General features: G+C 39.2%; 1 pseudogene; it reads right to left on the reverse strand.

Moving 5' to 3' along the window:
- Positions 1-12,533: 12,533 nt before the first annotated feature.
- Positions 12,534-13,202, reverse strand: LOC110303646 (annotated as a pseudogene).
- Between the last annotated feature and the right edge of the window lie 1,142 nt (positions 13,203-14,344).

The following is a 14,344-nucleotide window of genomic DNA, read 5'->3' on the forward strand; positions in this document are numbered from 1 at the left end:
CTATTGTGGTGTCTTTCTTGCTGGCGAGTCAGGCGTCCCACACATAGAAGAAATTTTAACAACTTATCTTTTGTGTAATGATTATCAATTTTACCTAAAAAAAAAATTTACTATGTAAGAGACCAAGTATCAATATTCTGCAATAACCAATTTAATTGCTGTTTGAGACAAGAAATAGACACCTCATCGGGTCTTCAAGATTTTTTTTTAATATCTTCATGATTTTATCTTACAATTCTTGATTAACACCACAACAGTGTCATAATAGGATGTTAAAACTTTACATGGAGATGAAGAAAGGTGATTCCACATTACTGTTCTCTTTTACCAAAGAATTGCTGTGGGCACATTGAGATACAATAACTAAAATAAGCAGCTAATGTTTAATTACCACTGATTACAATAGATAACAATTGATTACAGAAGCTTCCTCTATTCTATATGGAATGGACAGGCCAGATTGTAATGCCTTTAGAAGTTCCACAGCCTCATTGACATTTCATATATCTAAGTTTAAATTTTATTTTGAACAACATCTGAATATATCTGTAATAATGTTGTTTTGGCTTAAAAATAATTCCCAAGAGGCAAGGAGAGGTGAGGTCCCAAAACTTCCCTAGGCAGGTTTTGCAAAACCAAAGAAGCGCCACACAAGCCTCGATGAGGCTGCTCTAAGTTTTTCATTAACTCAAATATAATCTGAGCATATTGCCAGAGTTGTGGCCCAAGGATTATCCCTTCTGCAGTGAGAATAGATTCCAGGGAACAATTCGACTGTCTGTCCATGCCTCTAATTTTTGGACATTCTTTCTTAAGATTTATACTTAAAACATTCCTTATAACCTTAGTGCTGGAAGCATTGAATACCTCATTGAAGAGACATTGTTTTAAATTCTATCCTTTATAAATCTAGTTTCTAGAATACTAATTACACAAAATATTATCCCAATTTAGAAGTATCTTTAAAGACCTGTTTTCCTGTGTTTGCTCCTGCCACATATTGTTTAGAATGACTCCAACTCTGAGTTATCAATTTTAAGCTAACTTTCTGTTACAAGCAAAAATCTGTTGGCCCCTTTAAGAGCTGCTTATGTAGATAATCAGCCTCTAGCAGGGCTTTTCCAGCTTTACTTAACTCCTAGCCACTGTGCAGTGTAACTTATCAGTTTTTGCTGTGCAAATTGAGACTACCTTTTAAACAAGTTAAACTAAATCAAAGGATGTACAGCCAGCAGATAAAGTTTTAACCATTTTTATTTTTCAACATGAAACACAGAACAATCATTCAAACAACAAAACAAAAACAAAAATTGACAGACGTATGGACAAATTGGTCCACCAAAAACAGACAATAGACAGACAGGGAATAGAACTTGATGTCTCAAAGGGACCCAGATATCCTAACCAGAACTCAGAATATCTCCATAGGAGCCAGAGAGGAAGCAGGACGTCTCCCGATTTCATCCTTCCCTAGGAGAGCTCTGAAATAGCTTATTTTCATTTTCCTTCTCTTTTGCTAAAAGGTCCTGAACAGGGGATAACTGCTTTTCTGAAACCTATTCTCTCTCTCTCTTTCTCTCTCTCATGTTCAAAGTCTAATTCTTTATCTCCTTCTTCTAATACTGCCAGATAAGGGCGAGGAGTCACAGTGGTTGCTTCTGATAGTTGCTGCCCAGTGCCCTGCTTTTCTAACTCTCCTAATTACTCCTCAAACTTGTCAAATTCTTTCATATATATATATATATATATATATATATATATATATATATATATATATATATACCATTCCTACTTCTGGGAATTAAGAACAACATAAGTGTACTTGAGCTAAGAATTTTTTCTAACACCTGTTATTTTGGTTTTGTAGTTTTGTGTTTTACTCTTTTTGTTTATTTTATTTTATTTTAAACCCTATTCCTCCCACCTGGAACAGCTCTTGGCTGTGAACAAATTTTCTTAACCCATATTCCTCATGTCTTGAGGGATTCCTTGAGATCCCGTTAAAAACAATTCATGTTTACTTAATGTTTGTCTAGCCACTCTTCCTACCTTTCTCAGATTTACTGTCGACTGAGTCCCCCGTGCCCACTTCTCATCTCCTGTATCTCCTTTCAGGCATTCCTTTACTAAGGACCACAAAGTAAAAGCTTCAGTGGGCTCCTTTTCAGGACCATGAGCAGCATAAAAGCTTCTAATTCACTCACCAACTTTATTCCATGTTTCCACATTAATAGCACACATCCTCTATAAAAGCAAGAAAACAATGAATCTGTTTTGCATGTACAGAAATCCTTCTAGCTTGTATCAATGATTTAAGCATTCCTTCAAAAAGAGCTCTTTCAGTGCTAGCGGAAACTCCCATATTTTAGTTTCACTGTATTTACACTTTACGACTGTCCCTATTTTTACTCTATTCCTTACCTCCGATTCTCTTACCTAGCTGCGGCTTTTGGAGGTAAGCAAGGCTCTGAAGATTTCCGGGTTCCAGCACAAAATGACAAAGACCAGCTTCACGAACGCCTTAAAGAGACAGACAGACTACTGCTCTGGTGGCAAGTAACAAAGCTTTACTGATTTCTTTAGCTTATATGCATGGGGTATGTCTTTGCAATTTTTACTCAAACAATAACATCTTTGCTTAGTTAACCTTAACACACAATATTATCATTCTCAGATTCATTTTCTCATAATAAGAACTTCTTCAAAATAAGGACTGTTTTTCAAGTAGACCCAAGACACACTCCTCACCGGGTAAATATTGACTCTTGGCTAGGAACAAGGACATAACTTTGGCACACAGAAAGTCATGTTAGGACATCCCTCCCTTCCAGGAGGGACGACCCCTGAACTTTCCCCCAGTTAACTGCTCTGACCCTTTCAGGCCAGAACCAAAGGGAAGCCATTGTTCTCCTCAGACGGGCATCTGTGATCTCTTAAAAGTCTGTAGAATATATGACCAGGTCCTTCTAGATTCTAGAGTCTCTATCAGTAACTCAGGTATTATTCCAGTAACTCTGCCAATAAATCTAGGCACCTAGGATTGGGAAGATTGTGACTCTAGGTGCTGATATCTGGTGTTGTCTTTATTTTTTTTCCTTGGTTTATGTCTCCTCTCTGTTTTTTAGGAGGTTATGTTGGCTGTATGTACCTAGGAAGGAATACTTCTACTTGTTGCCATTGAAGATTCCTGATAAAATGTATTTCCAGGTATTACAGGCTAACACTTAAAAAACGGGAATATGCTAGGAGAGGAGTACTAAGTAGTTCCATGGGTGGGCAGAAAACAGGGTGTCCCACCAGGATGTGCTTAATCCCCTGCAAATGGGGTCAGGGAGTGAGAAGAGTCCACAACAAGTAGTCAGTTTGCTACAAAGCTGAGGCTGAGACTGGATGATTGGATATGGAGGAAATGAGGGAGTGTGAATATCTGAAGACCACTTCCTGCTTTGCTGGCCTACTTGCTTCTCTGGCAGGGTTGATGTTGGATTTTCAGGCAATACCTGATGGATTCCAGGGCTGGGATAACAGAATGTGTGGGGAGAAATGTGCACAAGATCTATGCAATCCACTAGAGATGAACAGAGGGGAGACAGGCTACAACACGTAGCCTGCTACAAAGTTGGGGGTGAGACTAGGAAATTGTATTTAGAGGAAATGAGGAAGAGGGGAAAACCCACAGTTAGACTGGATGTTTCCCTGGCTTGAGTAAAGTATTCTATCTTTAGATGGTTCTTATCTTATGCACATCACAGAGGGGTGATATCGTTGTGTTAGACAGGCTTGAAAAGTTAGGGAGAAGTGTGATGATATGACCTATAATCATGACCTATGATGATATGACTGGTACATGCCTGTGTGTCAGTGAAGCTTACTGTGAGGAGCAGGTGTGGCAGCAGTCCCAAGATGGTGCCTGGGACTGCAGCCAAGTCTTATGACTTGCACCTGACTTCCTCTACACCTGAAAATAAGCCGCATCCATTGTGAGAACTGCGCAGGTGCACCCTGATGCAAGATCGGACCATATGACGAGTGATGATTCTGGCCAATGGACTGTTGTTACGTGGACTGGGCTGATAGGGTGTGGTTGAGAGGATATATAAGGGATTGTGATTGGGGGTGGGTGGTTGTTGTTTTTTTCCTGGAGAGATTTATTTCTGGAGAGAGATTCATGCATGATGTTGAATGGTTCCTGAATAAACTGCTTTGAGAAGAACGTAGTGTTGTCGCTCTTTTCTGCTGGTCGGAATAGGAGGCAACAGTTTACTGAGGAGCTATCATCTTCTCCTGACAGTTCTGGACTTTGAAGCATGTTCCTTCCTGCTGAGCTATTAGGAGTACTATGAAGCAATGTTCTAAAGAAAGTAATCAGACTCGAGTAATCTATAGATTCTGTTCAGTATGCACTGAATATTCATTTCTCTTTGGTATTCTTTGGTCTCTGTGAATTTAAGTGTTCTCTGAACTAAATTTTGTATAAATTTTTTTATTTAAAATTCTAGTTTAAAGGCAGAGAATCTACTGTTGTTAGTATAATGCAGTACAATTACTACATTATTTTAATGTTTGATTCTGATCTAATATCAGAATTGTGAAAGTGTCCGAATTTTTCAGAAAATATTATGCAACGTTGAAAGAATTCCTTCTCCAGTATCTTAGGTATGGTTTCATTGCTGTGAACAGACACTATGACCAAGGCAACTCTTATAAGGGACAACATTTAATTAGGGCTGACTTACAGGTTCAGAGGTTCAGTCCATTATCAAGGCAGGAGCATAGCAGCATCCAACCAGGCATTGTGCTGGAGGACCTGAGAGTTCTACATCTTGTTCTGAAGGCAAACGGAAGACTAGTTTCCATGTCACTAGGAAAAGGATCTCAAAGCCCACCTCCACAGTGACACACTTCCTCCAACAAGGCCACACCTCCTAATAGTGCCACTCCCTGGGCCAAGCACCTTCAATCCACCACATTCTACTCCCTGGCACCCACAGGTTTTTTAAGCACATGAGTCTGTGGGGGCCATACCTAGCTATAATATAATTCTAAAACCTTTAGTCTGACAACAAAAGTCCTGATAGTCTATAACAGTCTACATAATGTTAAAAGCCCAAAGCTCAAAGTCTTGTGATGTTCATCCAGTCACTTAACTGTAATCCCCTATAAAAGCAAAATCAAAAAGCAGATCACATGCCTCCAACATAACAGGGCATACATTACTGTTCTAAAATGTCATAGTGAAGAAATACTGGACCAAAGCAAAACCAAAAACACTGCTGGAAAAATTCCAAACTCTGCATCACCATGTCTGGTGTAAAGGGGATCTTCATATCTCCAACTCCTTTCATCTTTGTTGACTACTACAAACATTTCTCTTCTGGGCTGGTTCCTTCCGCTCCCTCTTAGCAGATTTTCTTGACAAGTACCCCAGGGCTCTGGCATCTCTAAGAACATCTTGGGGTATCCAAAGCAAACTCAACTTCACAGATTCTCGCTCCAATGTCTGGAATCCATTCACAATCTTCTGGGCTTCTCAAAAGGGCTTGGGTTACATCTCCAGTTTTGCCCTCTGTAGCACTCTAGGTCCTGGTTGACTCCACTCCACTGCTGTTGCTGTTCTTGGTGATCATCCCATGGTACTGGCATCTCCAATAATCTGGAATCTTCCACTACAACTGGGCTTCACCAATAGTCTCTCATAGGTTCCGTTATGGTAATAAGCCTCAAATTCTTTGCATGACCCCTTCAGTCCTGGGCCACTAACTGTGACTGAGGATACTCCTTCAATACTGACTTTCCCTGGCCTCTCACAATGCCAAGCCTCAGCTGTTCTCCATAACCCCTTCATGCCTCCAAAACCAGTACCCCTGGGTAATTCTTACACATCACCAAGTCCACTTGAAGTATGGGACACAACCTTGGCTATTTCTGGAACACAACTTCTTTGTGCTCTCAGAAAACACTTCCCAGAAGATTTCAACTCAGTGATGCTGGTCTCTTCTTAATCACCACTAATTTCTCAGCTCCACTTACCCAGCATCAAGTGGTACAGTAGTTTCCTTCTACTCTTGATTCTAAAGCCAGAGCCATATGGTCAAAGCTGAAAATTTCTGCTGCTTACTGGAGATGAAACACGGCCCCCTTACTCTACTATATTATCACAAGCTTTATGTTTCTAATTCCTTCACTGCCTAAGTTTGGCTGTCCTGGAACTTGCTCTGTAGATTGACCTTTGAACCCACAGATCTCCATGGCTCAGTCTCCTGAATGCTGGTATTAAAGGTGTGTTCAACCACACCTACCTAAGCATTTTCTACTTGGAACTTGTCCTATAACAGGCTGGCATTGAACTCAGAGATCTGCTTGCCCTCTATCTGCTGGGATTAAAGTTGTGTACCACCGTGCCTGAACTTGCTTTGAGGTCACTACTACCTTAATCTGTTTATCACCTAGAACATATGATCCAGCTCCATTCTACTTCCTGGTGCCACAGTTCAAATCACCCTCAACAACAAAGTCTTCCAAATTCCTACTAAGATAGCCCATTGAGCCCCATCTAAACCATCTCACTGCTTCCCAAAGTCCCAAAAACCACACTCCTCCAAATGAAAGCATGATCAGGCCTATCACAGCAATAACAAATCCCGGTACCAAGTTCTGTCTTAGGGTTTTGTTGCTGTGAAGAGATACCATGACCAAGGCAGATCTTATAAAGGACAACATTTAATTTGGGCTGGCTTATAGGTTCAGAAGTCTAGTCCATAATCATCAAGGCAGGATCATGGCAGTGTCCAGGCAGGCATGGTACTGGAGGAGCTGAGAGTTCTTCATTGTAAGGAGGCCAGGAGCAGACTGTTTTCAGTCAGCTGGGAGGAAGGTTTCAAAGCCCACCACCACAGTGACATACTTGCCCCGATAAAGCCACACCTATTTCAACAAGGATACACCTAATAGTGCCACTCTCTGGGCCAAGCATATTCAATCCACTACAGATGGTAATAGCCTTTATTTGGGGTGGGGGTTGGAGTGGAGAGCCTCCTTAGCCAACAACACTCATATACATGACCCTAAAAAGCCAAAGCAATGGGATTCTCAACAACGTTATAGCTTCTGATAACACAAATATTTAACCTTTGTTCACTGTTTAGCATGTACAGACACAGACTGTGGTAGTTTTCAGAGTCACTTTGGTGATAGTATTGCCCAGGACTCTGGAGAACAGGAAAACATTGCATTGCTTGGAACGTTGCAAGCTTGAGAGCATGGAAGCTCCAGAGTCAGCAACAAAGCCAGTCCCGAATGGCGGTTCCAATGGTATTGCTTTAGGGGAAGGGCTACACCCTAACTTGGAAAAAGAAACCTAAAACGATTCCTGAGAATACCTTAGTAAAAATATATTCAATTAATTTTAGTGTAAACTTGGATTAAGTCTTTGGTCTTTCCCAATAGATTTGAAGATCAGAACAGGAACAATAAAATTTATTTGATAAAAGATAAAAAAAAAAAAAACATTCACTTCAAAAGGAAACCATAATATAGAGATCTGTCAACAAGTGAAATAGCACAATTAGGTAAAAAGAATAAATTTTGGTGTTTTGTACTCTGTAGTTAATATCATTAGATTGTAGACTTCAAAATGAGTGGAAACAGAATTTTGAATTTTTTCATAACACAAAAATTATAGGAATCCCAGGAGATGAGCATACTAAATATCTAATTTGTGGACATATAGATAAGCATCACTATGCAGCCATAAATATGTATAGTTGTGTCAAATAAAATAAACATGCAAAGTAAAAATATAGGCATCTGTTACAATCAAAGCCAGATTTGAAGGTAATATAGGACTCAGAATTTGACCAGCTTCTGTTTACTAAAAAAGAAAGGCTTCTGATGAGGGCAAGATGTGCTAGTGATGATCCACAAATGACATGCTAGTGACAAGTCACAAGTGACATTCAACAATAATTTACATATAAAAGACACACTAAAAGGAGGCAATATGGCTGGAAACTCCACAGAGCAAGAACTGCAAGGGTGATCTTAATTAGTGTTTATAGCTACATTCCCTTACCAGCAGAAATGCTTTGGGTCTAACAACAGCAATGTACTTGTTGAAAACTGACATTGAATTTGTAATAAAAGTCATCTGGACAAGCTCATAAGTCTACTTCATCCAGAATATATGCAAAAGACATTAACTTTTGAAACTGAAATGACTAGAGTACTGGGGAATCAGTTAAGAACTTTGATATTGTGGAAACTACTATTGTGAGAGCAAATGACGTCCTTAATGAATGTATATCATTGATATGAGCACAGCCATGTTAAGGGCCTCAAATGCCTCAAATCCATGGGAATGGGAAAGTTTTCCCTGAAGCAGGCTCAGAAGAATGACAAAGCTTTTGCCTAGTTAAAATAAGGATGCTGATAATGTGTGCAGAAATTGGCACCTGGAAGTCCCTCCTCCCAGATGATTACAACTTGAGACTGTTCCCATAGGGAGACCTCCTACCCAGACTAGCTAACCCACTTCCTCATTCATGCTATATAATAATTGTGCTGAGTTTCTCCAATCCAGAGTGTCCATACTTCCATAACACACAAACTTTGACTCATGTAGCTACAACTAAAGCTTACACAGAATGTTCTCCATGGCAAAAAACTAAGTCACAAGGACAGGGAAAAAAAAATCTCAGACACTGGATCAGAGATGCTGTTTACTCTAACTTAGCGGCAGTGTTCCCTAACAGCTGCCCAAACAATATACCAACAGCAGTGGAAAAATAAAAACTTGTTTATGTTTGAAGTAAACTTGGAGTCTTATGTATCTGTCTACCATGATTCTCTTTTCCAGGTCCCTGTGATGCTCGTGATTGTGCTGGCTGTGGCAGGCTGCTGCTGGTGTTTCTCAGAATGCATAACACACCCAATCCCAGCTTTTATGTTTGTGCACTGTTGTTTCTTCATTCTTGTCAGCTGTGTAAGGTCAGTCTAAAAACAGTACAGGTCACAGTAATATAAGAAATGTGAAAAAAAATGTACCAGCTTTCAAACACTGTTTAGCCAAGCAAACATTTGCAACAGTTTTTATCATTAACTGTTCCTTCTCAGATATCAAACACATTTTGTATACAGTTTTTATTCTAATTTATATTGTTTCTGCTATAATTATCATCAAAAGAATGCATCTATGAGCAAGGCTGACCCCTATTATATTCTTCTCTTATAACAATGAATCATTATTACACTACTGGTACCATGCAATGAGAAAAGTTAACTAATTCTGGCTCTTCACACACATACACAGAGAGACAGAGACAGAGACAGAGACAGAGACAGAGACAGAGACAGAGACAGAGACAGAGACAGACAAACGGGGGGGGGAGGCAATGCACATACTCACATCAATTGTCTAGAAAATAACAGATTAAAAGCTGAGCCTTTGATTTCAAATATACATAAAAACAAAGGAAGAAACAAAACTAGTACTGTATACCCACAGGGAATGAGGCATGATATCCTCCCAATCCTCCCAGCTACAGTCCCTGGAGGACAAAGAATAAGAAATGAAATAAGTGTTATGGCTCCATTTTATACTAGGCATCCATCTTGGTACCTATCAGACATTAGTCTCTGACTCCAGTCCCTGGAAGATAAGTTTCCAGTAACCATGACTCAGCGATCCCCACGCAAAAGTGTACAGCAATGACTATCGATTTGTCATGATATGACTAGCTGCTTTTTTCTTCTGTAATTTTCTTAAACAGATACCTACAGATTGTTTGGAGTTGCATTAACCATGTAACTTGGCAGAACAGAACAGTTTGTACTTACTTGCCTAGATATAAAAGGTCTTTGTGTGGTTTTCCCCTTTAAAAATTATTTCTCATACCCCTCCGACATCTAAATCTCAATTTTGGCTCAGAGATTTTTCATCCTGCTAGCAGTTAATCAAGAAATATTTCCCTTATAATTGGATTGAGTCTACAGCCTTTTCCCAGGGGTTTACAAACTTCATAACATTTGGAGGCCCAAGTGAGATCCCTGGGAGTTCTCAGCTAGGGGTCTGTAGTAGACACTAGAAGGAGAAAGTCCAACGTGGACTTGAGATGATGCATCAAGTGTCCTATACTGCAACTACCCTAAATTTCAACATTGAAAGCAAGAATCATTGGCCAATGTGCTCTGAAGCTTGGCCCTTTTGGTGAGTTGTTTGTTCTGTTCTGTTTTAGAGTCCAGATATTTGGACAGAAAGAAAGTGAGATCTGACAGGATTGTAGATCCAGTCTCTGGGACAGAGAAGACACCTAATATTCTTCTGGTTTTGGTATGTGAGTGAAGGTATTTCTGAGTTTTGTCTGTTTTTTATTTTTGTTTTTTCTGACTGTGTTGTCATACTGTCTTTTTCTGTTCTTCTCTGTTGTCCGTTGTATTTGTGTTTTCAAGCTTTGTCACAGTTGGAATCAAACTAAGCACATCCAAACTGCCCCTGAGCTCCATCCAGTATTTTCAGGATTGCTGTGAGGTAGGCTACTCTTGGTTACAACAGCTCCCACTGAAGCTTGCTCTGTCTATGTCCCTCTAATTGGCTCATTTCTTCTCACTCTGTTAGGAAGGATGCCTTTTTCCAGGTTGTGCTATCTCCCAGCTGTCTCCTGTCTCTGACCATGGAGCTCTGCCTTGAACCACTCCCCCACCTCAGGAATGGATCATTATGGAAACTCCTGGCATGCAGACCTCCTCCTGGACAACATGAGCCCACTGTTCTGCCTCCTGCTGCTCTCTGTGCTAGCGCAGCTGGCCTGCACCCACAGTTTCTTATCTCTAGACCTTCTTTGTTTGCTCTGTTTTCCCCATATGATCACTGCAGGGATTAAGGGTCTTTGGATATGTTTAATATTAAAATACTCTTTTATGCTCATCTTCTTTATTAAAAAGCTGGCTCTGGAGCTGAGGTATGGCCTCAGTTTTCCAACGCAAGTATGGTTGTTTAAAATTTTCCTCCAAAATCATTGTCCTGAGTCTGAAGATCATCTGACTCTAGGACAAAAAGGGAAAATAAAACAACCCAAGAAAAGATACTAAGTTCTTTAAAACAGCTAAAATAAAAACATTCCGTACCTTAAGATTTGTAAGGTTATTGGATATGGTTAAAAACCTGTAAAACAAAATCCATAAAGAAAACAAATACAGCCCAATGCCAACATTTTCTGAGTCCCTGTAGAGGTCTGATTTTTACAGTTTCCTGTTTAATAGTGTTTAGGTTGCAAATACTCATATTATTATACAACCTAATGACTTTACAAGATAACTTATTAAAGTTATAACAAGATAGCTTTTCGGGTTGTCTGCCTCCATCTACTGACACACACAAACTGGTTATAAAATCAAATCAAATCTGCAGTCTAAAATCTCCCAATAACAACCCTAGATATGCTTGCTTAAAATAATCAGAGCTGGACTTGTTAAAAGTTAATATTCCTTTGAAAACAGAAAGGAGCTAGACAAGGTCATTGAACCTTCACCAGAGAATCCAGTCACTCCTTCCAGCTGGTTGTATGCAATTAGGCCCTAATTAAGCAAAGTCTCAGAGTTTTCTGGAGAAACAAGAATATACTGGTGAAAAATTAAGAATAAGGATGGGGTTCCCCTATGCAACATGCATGCATACATACATACACATACACATACACATACTGGGTAAAAGCTCCAGATATTGTCTAGCACCCATAGGGAAAAAAAATCTTATAACCAACTGTAAATGTGTTACTATTATCTCTCATTTTTTATTGCACATTGTTCTTTTATTATATGAAATTTAGTAGTTATTCCCAAACAAGTTCTGAACCCACATGGGAGGGTCAAGCAGCTGGAACATGATTTAGACTGTAAAGACAAAAAAACTTGGACATGACTAAGGTGTACTTCACCTCTACAGAACAAGGCACATAGCATGAGGTACTCCTGACCCCTGGGGAGAAGGTTATCCCGTTTGATATGAGGTATGGCATTTTCTGGTGGCCACGTGAAACTGTTTCAACAGCCACCAGAAACTTCAAAGGGGCTTTTAAAAGATTATATATATAATCTTTTAAATCAGTATGTAAGTTATTTTAAACCTCCACTAGAATGACTGCAGCCCCCAGTTACCTTACTGTGTCCCAGGACAAAACTAGGCTTCAGCTTCTCCTCATTGGTCATGCCACAGCTTGATTCCTCCCTGACATCTTCCTACATAGACCCTTTATAAATAAAGGAGTAAGGAAATCAAATAATTACTACCTTCAACCTCTCCTAGTAAGAGAAGCCATCCCTGGGTGTTGACCAAGAACCTGTACCCTCTCCCCAAAGGTGTTATTCTGACTAGATTCTTTGAAGTGAGTGGGTACAGAGATAAAATAATAAAATGAAAACAGGATCCACATATCCCCATCTGCAGCCATAACTTAAGATCCTAAAGATGTAGTCTATATGACCGATGTTGTGGAAGCGTATAAGAGGCATGAATAGGCAGGGAGTCTGCCTGCTCGCCTTCACTGCTTCATCTTGCCCTGGGCAACCACAGCTTGCATGGCTTTACACTTGATCTCTTCATCTTCCAGGAACCATATCCACCTGATGGGGGGCCAGTTCTTGTCCAATTCATAGGCAGTGGAATTGCCTGGTCATGGGTTCAGCTCCATGATGGCCTCTTCTGAGAGACTCTCCAGATGCTTGGCAATGCCCTGAAGGCTGTTGCTATGGTCAGCAGTCAAGACTCTTCCCCTTCCTTGATTTAGGGGACAATGGCTTCATTCCAGAAAGGCAGTGCTATGGAAATAGTGTCCTTCAGGCTCATGCAGGAGGGTAGTTAGTCCTCAGTAAAGTCTACATATCTGTGGTCCTTACTAATGTTGCTGTATAAGGGGTGATTGGGCTCCATCAGAGGAAGTGGAAAATTGGATGATCACCTCAGATCTTTATCTGCACCTCACCATTTCTGCTTTATTGAGACCAACCAGTTAAATAGTCCTATCACCATACCACCACCACCATAGTATCTGTCATTGAAGCACCAGGTCCTGACCACTGGCAGCCACATCTGGTCAGTGGCATCCAAGACTGTTCAGAGATCCCAGATTGCTCTCTTCTGTACAAGAGTGAAGCATATCAAATTCATAGCCAGCATCTCACAATGCCTGCCCACCATGTTTTACTTCCATGAGGCTTGCCTGGCTCAGACGACTGAGGATCACTGAGATTCTGTTTGTACACCTTGAAGTTTTTTAAGTGCTTATAGAAAAATTAGGAAAGATGGCTAAATGTAATTTAAAATGTCTAACTCCTTGACTTCTCCTCCCTTTCTTGGTTATTGTTTACAAAAATTATTTCCTCATTCAAGGTCATGGATCTTCAAAACTCTTGCTAAAATGTATTGTAGGGGAAAGGGAGACCTATAAAATGCCAAGCAAAAATATTAGCTTAAAACTTGTAGCAAGAAAATTAATAATTAAAACTCAATACATAATCATAATTTGCTATTGCATGCTTATATATAACTTGAATAGAACTCTGATTATATCCTTTCTATACTAAAGAGACAACAACAGGTTCTAAGATGTGTAGATTAGGATAGTTTATTATTATTATTATTATTATCTTTTTTTTTTTTGCAGTCCAGTCATTATCACCTTCCCGGTCCACCCTCTGACAGGTCCTCATCCTACTCCTCCTTCCTGTCCCCATCTCCAAGAGAATGTCCCCATCACCCCAACCCACCAAGATAGATTTTTATATGAAGATATTTGTTTTGAAATTTTTAAATAAAAGACAATACATGTTTAAAAAATGAAATATATTTGATAAATAAGTTTTATAATTTTTTAAAGTCTCTGTAGATAAAGAATAACTGACCTAGAGATATATGTCTACCTTCCTTACAAGTCTTTGCTAGCATTGTTAAGCTTTAACTATTTGGATAGATTGAATCATACAGCAAACTATAATATTCTGTAATGGTGTTCTGTAAAAGAATCAAAAATAAAATATAATAAGGTTTTCAATCTTTCTATAGGCTATATTTATGGTTTTATATAATTCCCAGTCTCTCTATAGGCTACATTTATGATATAAAGTTTTATTTTGATACTAAGCTTCAATACAAATATTATAATTTTTAAGGCTAAAACTTACCAGAGATAAAACTGTAAAATCCTAATCTTATTAAAGCTGTTAGCTTCTTGTAATTAATTAATGATAACTAGGACCTGCAAGTTAATGTAAAGTCATGTTATAAATGATCAAATTCTTTAATATGCTCAAAAGTATGTTTGTAATCATGCTAAGTACAAATGTAATTCATTTT

This window comes from Mus caroli, chromosome 1 (genome assembly GCF_900094665.2).
Source record: "Mus caroli chromosome 1, CAROLI_EIJ_v1.1, whole genome shotgun sequence".
NCBI classification, from domain to species: domain Eukaryota; kingdom Metazoa; phylum Chordata; class Mammalia; order Rodentia; family Muridae; genus Mus; species Mus caroli.